The sequence below is a fragment of the Orycteropus afer genome, unplaced genomic scaffold (assembly GCF_000298275.1).
Source record: "Orycteropus afer afer isolate SDZICR_OR568_19922 unplaced genomic scaffold, OryAfe1.0 scaffold00301, whole genome shotgun sequence".
In the NCBI taxonomy this organism is placed as follows: Eukaryota; Metazoa; Chordata; class Mammalia; order Tubulidentata; family Orycteropodidae; genus Orycteropus; species Orycteropus afer.
This window is the reverse complement of record NW_006921888.1, coordinates 3,500,854-3,509,228: the sequence shown is the minus strand read 5'-3', so window position 1 is coordinate 3,509,228 and position 8,375 is coordinate 3,500,854.

Sequence of the window (8,375 nt, the reverse complement as noted above, 5' to 3'; positions counted from 1 at the left end):
GGGAGGGAAGGCTGTTAGACAGTTAGAGATAAGTATTGCTTTGGGTGAAGGGAAGGGCAATGTACCAAATGTGAGTGACCGATATGGCAGCATTGAGGTTGAGAAAGACAGAGAGAGGTACATGGGAGGTACAGACAACAAATAGGAACCCTTTTGCACATACAGTACTGTGTTGTCAGTGAAGGGAAACATCTTTGGCTTTAATGGTTGGTGCATAAATTTGATTAGTAGTATTAACTGATCTTCCTTGTAGGCATATGGATATTATCCTATCACTGACAGCATTATATTTTAGGATAGACCTTGAAACATTTTTTTGTGATGGTGAATGCCATGTCATTCCTGTTCAATTTTTCATTCCCAGCATAGTAGATCATATGGTTGTCTTATTCAAAGTGGCTAAAACCAGTCCATTTCAGCTCACTAAAGTCTGCTATATGCAGACGACACAACATTGCTTGCTGAAAATGAAAATGACTGGAAGCACTTACTGATGAAGGTCAATGATCATAGTCTGCACTATGGATTACACCTTATCATAAAGAAAACCAAAATCCTCACAACTAGACCAATAAACACCATCATGATAAGCGAAGAAAAGTTTGAAGTTGTCAAAGATTTCCTGGATCCACAATCCAAACCAATGCAAGCACCAGTCAAGAAATCAGACAACATACTGCACTGGGAAAATCTGTGGCAAAAGACCTCTTTAAAGTTTTGAAGAGAAAAGATGCTTCTTTGAAGACTAAGGTGCACCTAAACCAAGCCATAGTATTTTCCATTGTTTTATATGCATGTGAAAACTGGACAAGGAATAAGAAAGACTGAAGAAGAGTTGATGCCTTTGAGTTGTGGTGTTGGAGAAGCATACTGAAAGTACTATGGACTTCCCAAAGAACAAACAAGTCTGTCCTGGATGAAGTACAGCAGGAATGCTCCTTGGAAGCGAGAATGGACAGACTTCATCTCACCTATTTTGGTAATGTTGTCAGAAAGGACCATTCTCTGGAGAAGGATATCATTTTTGGTAAAGTGGAGGGTCAACAGAAAACGCAAAGGCTCTCAACAAGATATATTGACACAATGGCTGTAATGATAGACTCAGGTACAGCAAGGATTGTGAGGCTGGCACAAAACCAGGCAATATTTTGTTCTGTTGTACATAGGTTCACTATGCATCGGAGCTGACTCAACAGCACCTAAGAGTAACAACAACAATGCCTAGGATATTGATCGTTATACTTTCCATTCCATTTTTGAGAACTTCCAGCTTTCTAGATTCATACTTCATACATTCCATGTTCTCATTATTAATACATGTTTGCAGCTGTTTCTTCTCATTTTGTATCATGCCCCATTAGCAAATGGAGGCCCAAAAACTTTTACTGTCATTGTTGATAGTTACATATCTGACAAGGGACTTATCTGTAAAATTTGTAGAAATTTCTCATCCATGTCATTAAGGCTGACTCTATTTTGAGGAGGCAGCTCTTCCCCAGCCATATTTTGAGTGTCTTCAGACCTGAGAGGCTTATCTTCCAGCACTACATTGGACAAGGTTTCAGGGCTATTCATAAAGTTTTCCAGTAATATATAAGGTTTTCTCTGGTCAATTCCTTAAGAACTGGATGACCCTATCCTTCTTCCAAGTCTGTCTTACTCTGGAAACTCCACTGAAGCCTGTCCACCATGGGTGACCATGCTGGCATTTGAAATCTGGTGACATAGCTTCCAGCCTCAGAACAACACACAAGCCACCAGAGTATGACAAACTGACCAATGAGTGGTGGAAATCTTTTTCTTAGACAGCCAAAAATTTTATTTATTTTTAAAATTCGATTGACTAATAATAGTAATCAATTTCTATTGATTACAAAGGTATGTTGCTCTTCATGTCAGTTTTTCCTAGCATACAATGTGTGTTATGTGTTTAATGTACACTAATATTTTCCATTATTCAGGAAGGGTTTTTTTTTTTTACTTCAACAAATATTTTATTTATTTATTTTAAATGCATTTTATGGAAATATCATTTCTGTCCAGTGAAATACACAAAACTAAAGTGACATGGGTCATTGCAATTTTTTTTGAAGTGTTCCCTCCCCTCCTGTCCCAACCCTGATAAGCAAAAAAGACAATTCCCTTATTCATATAAACTTTTCCTTGACTTTTTACAATAATGAGCTAATAATGTATTTGTTCTTCTGTGATTGACTTATTTCACTCAGCATAATGTCCTCCAAGTTCATCCACATTATGTGTTGTTTTGCTGATTCTACATTATTCTTTGGGGTGGCATAGTATTCCATTGTATGTATGTGCCACAGTTTGGTTACCCATTCTTCTGTTGATGGGCACCTAGGTTGTTTCCATCTTTTGGTTATTATAAATAGTGCTGTGATGAACTTGGGTGTGCATATATCTGTTCTTGTTGTGGCTCTCACTTCTTTAGGATACATACCTGGTAATGGGATTGTTGGGTCAAATGGTATTTCTAATTCCAGCTCTTTAAGAAAGCACCATACTGTTTTCCACAGTGGTTGTATCACTTGACAGTCCCACCAGCAGTGGATGAGAGTCTCAATGTCTCTTCATCCTCATCAGCATTTGTTATTTTCTGTCTTGTTGAACTTTGCCATTAGTGCTGGGGTGAGATAGTATCTCATTGTTGTTTTGATTTGCATCTCTGTAATAGTGAATGATCGTGAGCATTTCTTTATGTATTTGCTGGACACCTGAATATCCTCTTTGGTGAAGTGTCTATTCATGTCTTCTGCCCATCTTTTAGTTGGATTGTTAATCTTTTTGTTGTTGAGGTATTGAAGTTTTCTACAAACTTTACAGATAAGTCCCTTGTCAGATATGTAACTATCAACAAGCATGAATTTGTGGCTGTCATTTTGTTATGTGCTTTTTCGTGGTGTGGATTTCTTTGTTCCAGATAATTGTCTGTGCTGAGCTCATTTTGTTTATGAATCATGTTATCATTTCCTTCATTGTTACTGTGTTAGACTGGGTTCTCTAGAGAAATAAACCCAGTAAAGCCTATATGTATGTATGTATGTATATATATATATATATATATATATATATATATATATATATGTAAATTTATCTTAGGAAAATGGCTCACACACTTATAGATGCTGGCAAGTACAAAGTTCCTAGATCAAATGTCAAGCTGGAGGCTTTACCATGTCAATCTGGAGGCTTTTCCTGACTCTTGCAGCTGCAGGGGCTGAGGAGCTCAAGGCTGGCAGGCAGTACACTGGCTGTTGACTCCAACGAATGACGAATCCAAGATCTCCAGGCTGAATGCTGGATTGTTCACTCATGGACAGTTGTAGGCAGCACAACAGAATCCCGATCCACAGAAGAATGTCTCCTCTCCCAGGATGTCCATAGATATACTGGAAGCAGGCCACACCCCTAGGGAAACTCCCTTTCAACCGATTGACCACTCAAAACATAATCATCTGATCCCGTCATGGGAACAACCACACCACAACAGCTCAAACCACACAGAATTGTGGTCCAGCCAAGTTGACACACAGCTCCAACTATCACAGCTACTGTTTTAGTATTTGCTAAATATTTGTACTGTTCCTTTTTTTTTTTAAATTTTTATGTGAAGGTTTATCATTTTTCTTTGAGATTATCCTGTGATTTATAATTTCTTCCCAAGTGTAGAACACTTCATTCTATCTTGTAGTTGTCTTGACTTCCCTACCGTTTAGAAGTTCTATAACTACACAGTTTTTTCCCTCTAGTTGTCTTCATCTGTCAATTGATGTCTCTGGTTCCCTGTTTACAATCTTGTAGTCTTATTTACTTTGGATACTTCTATAACTGGATTGGTTTCTGGGTTATGTCATCATGTGTGTTAATGGTCAGTTGTTGTTTGCTGTTGTTGGTTCTCTGTGCAAAGGACTCTCTTTAGCATCTTTTGTAAGTTTGGTCTGGTTTTAACAAATTCCCTTAATTTTTACTTACCTGGAAATGTCCTAATTTCACCATCATATTTGAAGGCCAATTTTGCTGGGTATACAATTCTTGGTTGGAAATTTTTCTCTTTCAGTGTTTCATGTATACCATCTCATTGTCTTCTTGTCTGTATAGTTTTTGCCAAGAAATCTGAGCTTAGTCTTATTGGTTGCCCTTTGTAAGTAACTTTTCATTTTTCCTGTGCTGCTTTTAGCATTCGCTCTTTGTCTTTGGTTTTGATGAGTTTGCTAATGATAAATATTGGTGATTTTATTTTGGGGTCTATCCTGTTGGGGGTTCATTGAACTTTCTGAATGGATATATTCTCATCTTTCATCATACTAGGAAAATTCTCTTCCAACAAATCTTTGACATTTTTTTTCTGTGGTTTTATTACTCTCTCCCTGTTCTGGAATTCTGATTTCATGTAGGTTATTCCTTTTAATGGTATCCCACATGAACCTTAGACTTTCTTCATTTTGTTTTGATCTTTTTTTCTAATTGTTCCCTTTCCAAAGAAGTATTGAGGTGTTTGCCTTCAATCTCGCTAATTCAGTCTCCCATTGATTCAATTTCACTCCTTTGTCCGGTTAAATGTGTTATCTATTTCTGAAAATTTAGTATTAATCTTCTGGATTTCTCTCTGTAGATTTTGTATCATTTCTAATTTTTCATTTTGTCATTTTGTTCTTGTATTGTCTTTCAAAATTATTGTAGTGTTTTCCCCATGTTTTCCTTAATTTTGTCAGAATTTTCCTTATCTGTCTCTCCATTCATTGAAGCTACCTAAATATATTTCTTTTGAATTCCTTATCAGGGATTTCCAATGCTGCATCTTCCTCAGGGATGAGTTTTGGGTCTCTATCCTGGTCCCTTGTTTCTCCTGCTTTATCTTGCTTCTTCATGTGGACTACGATGCTCTGTTGTCTCTGAGGCACTGTGACTTTTTTGTGTTTATATTTAATTGGTGATTGCATGTTTGAGTGACTTGCCCATGATTGAGTTGGATATGACTATATTTTGGCATTCTCTATAATCCAGATTCTTAGAAATCACTGACCATTTATTATCTATAGCTGGGTCAATGGTCCATTCTTTAGCTTGAACTTAACCAAAAATCAAAGTGTTTTTGCCCAAACAATAATTCTGAAATGGCCATCCCTCCTCTCTCTACTCCCTGTTAATCCCACATATGTAACTACTACATATTCTTCAGTCCTTTAGCTCAGATCAAACATCAAATATGGTAATACCATGTCTGATACTACCCCTGGTGTTCTACAGTGATATTGTCTAAATGAAGTTACTTTATCATATACTGTCAGTCAGAGATGAATAGTGATGCTACAGACTTCAGGGTCTATTACTTTCTAGCATTCTAAGCTCTTATTTGTTGTTGTTGTTGTTATGTGCCATTGAGTAAAACCCAACTCATAGTGATCCCTCCTTGGATTTCTGAGGTGGTGTCACTACAGAAGTAGATTGCCCAACCTTCCTTCCAAGAAGTGGCTGGTGGATTTGAACTTCCAGCCTTCTGGTTAGCAGTCAAGTGCCTTAGGCACTGTGCTACCAGAGGTCTTTTATTTGTAATTTTGTATTCTTTTCCTTGAACCAAAAAACAAACCACTTCCCTCAAGTGAATTCTGACTTATGGCAACTGTACAGGCAGGGTGGAACTATCTAATAGGGTTTCCAAGACTGCAAATCTTTACTGAAGCAGATTGCCTCATCTTTCTCCCCCTGAGTAACTGGTGGGTTTGAACCACTGATCTTTTGGTTATCAGCCAAATGCCTTAGCCACTGCACCACCAGAGCTTCTTTTCCTTGAGACTTCCAAATTATAATAGTTTTAGGCCTCATAACATCTAGATTTATTTCATCCCTAAAAGAATCATACTTTCCCTTTATAGTGCATCTGTATTATGATTATTTATATCTGCCTCCAAAAGAGAGTAAAGATCCTAACTCTTTTTAGTCCTCATTTTATCCTCAGGACCTAGTATAGTACTGAGTGTAAGAGAAGTGTCAAGTAAATAGTTGCTGGATGAATGAGCATTATTTTCCATAGTAATCTTTCTATTCTTTCATATACAACTCTCTATTTAGTCAAAACTATCACAGGCACAGATATAAAGTGTTCTGCCAAATATATTTTCTGTGGAATTAGAGATGAGCAGTTTATAGCTCAGCATAATACTGCATTAGAGATAATATATGTTGTAGAGGTAGGATTACTCTGAGATATCTGTATTTGTAAACCCACTACAGCAAGTAAGATGTATTTCTTAAGAGATCCCTTCCTTAATAGGATTTCAGGAAGTTTAGGAAGCAGCTAAATAAATTGCTTTTTAGCACGTGTGTCATATCACATCAAAAAGGGTTAGGCATCAATATCTGCCATGTGCTATAATGCACACTTTCATAATAGAATACAATATTAATCATGGATTAAAAAAAAAAAAAAAAAAACATTCTTGGCCCTCCCCTCAGCCAACATTCTCTTCTCTCCTTGAAAATGAGTTTTTCAAATGACATGTGATTATATGAAGCCACTATAAATATCCAGTATTTTGCCTCTTCTAAAGTAAATTTAAACAACAACTTAACAACAAATTAAATTTGGTTCTATATTGATAACTCTCACTTCAGAATTTCTCATAAACTTAATTGTCTGTGTTCTTAAATCATGTTGCTAACTTTATGAAGGAATGTTTTAAGGTAAAAAATTTCTGTGTTTCTTTCTATGGTATGAAGAGTTGGTATAGGAAAAATTATAGAGAATATCTGTTAAGTATATGCCCAGCATTTTTCCTCTGCTCTTCTTGCTTACCACCATTCAAAACTCAGGAATAAAAATTGCTTGTTTTCATAATCATCAACTAAATAGCAACACATATCAAGCACATCCACTATGTTTAGGACCTTGTTAGGTGTCCATTAACTCAGAATCTAGTGAAGAAGACAGCTACATTAAGAGATAATTACAATTCAGTGTAATCACGCCTATATGAGGGATAAGTATTACATATGAAATTGTGAATGAAGAGAAGAAAAACAATTTAACTAAGTCATGCTATCAGAAAATATTTGACTGAGAAGACAATATTTCAAATGTTTTGTAAGATTAAGATTCTTCCCAGTTGAGAAAAGACATGTTGACTAGAGAAGCAGGACCATTTCAGAAATGATGAAAAGTTAAAAGTGACTAAAGTACAGGTTGACGGTAGTGGTGGCTCACTTCCATATGGGAGATCTGTGTTCAGTTACCAGTCAGTGTACCTCAAGCACAGCCACCACTCTTCTGTCAACGGAGGCTTGTATGTTGCTATGATGCTGATCAGGTTTCAGTAGATTCCAGACTAAGATAGACTAGGAAGAGAGGTCTGATGATTACTTCCAAAAATCAGACAATAAAAACCCTATGAATCAAAACAGTCCAATGCCATTTTCCCTGAAGTTGCCATGGGTCAGTGATCGACTTAACAGCAGCTAACAAAAAACACAAAATACAGGGTGTGGAAAGTAAAAAAAAATTACACAACTGGAATCCAGGATATCACCAGATTGTTTTCATTGTTGTTATGTGCCATTGAGTCTGCTCTTATTTATAGTGATGCTATGTACACCAGAACAAAACACTGCCCAGTCCTGCTCCAGCCTTACAATCCTCGCCGTATGTAAGCTGTCATTGCAGACACTGTGTCAATCCATCTCGTTGAGGGCCTTCCCTTTTCGTTGACCCTCCACTTTACCAAACATGATATCCTTCTCCAGGGAATAGTCCCTTCTGATAACATGACCACAGCAGGTCAAATGAGGTCAGGCCATTCTTGCTTCCAAGGAAAATTATGGCTGCACTTCTTCAAGGACATATTTGTTAGTTTTTTTGGCAGTCAGTTGTACTTTCAGTATTCTTCACCAACACCACACCTCAAAAGCATCAACTCCTCTTCTGTCTTTCTTATTCATTGTCCAGTTCTCACATGCACATGAGGTGATTGAAAACACCATGGCAGGTGTTAGGCACTGTGATAGTTGAAGCTGTGTGTCAACTTGGCTAGACCACAATTCTGTGTGGTTTGAGCTATTGTGGTGTGGTTGTTCCCATAATGGGATCAGATGACTATGTTCTGAGTGGCCAATCTGTTGAAGGGGAGTTTCCTTAGGGGTGTGGCTTACTTCCAGTATATCCAAGGACATCCTGGGAAGAGAGACATTCTTCTGTGGATCGGGATTCTGTTGTGCTTCCTATAAATGTGTGTGAGTGAACAGTCCACCATTAGGCCTGGAGATCTTGGATTCATCATTCATTGAAGTCAACAGCTGGTGTACTGCCTGCCCACCTTGAACTTCTCAGCCCCTGCAATTGCAAGAGCCAGAAAAAAGCTCTG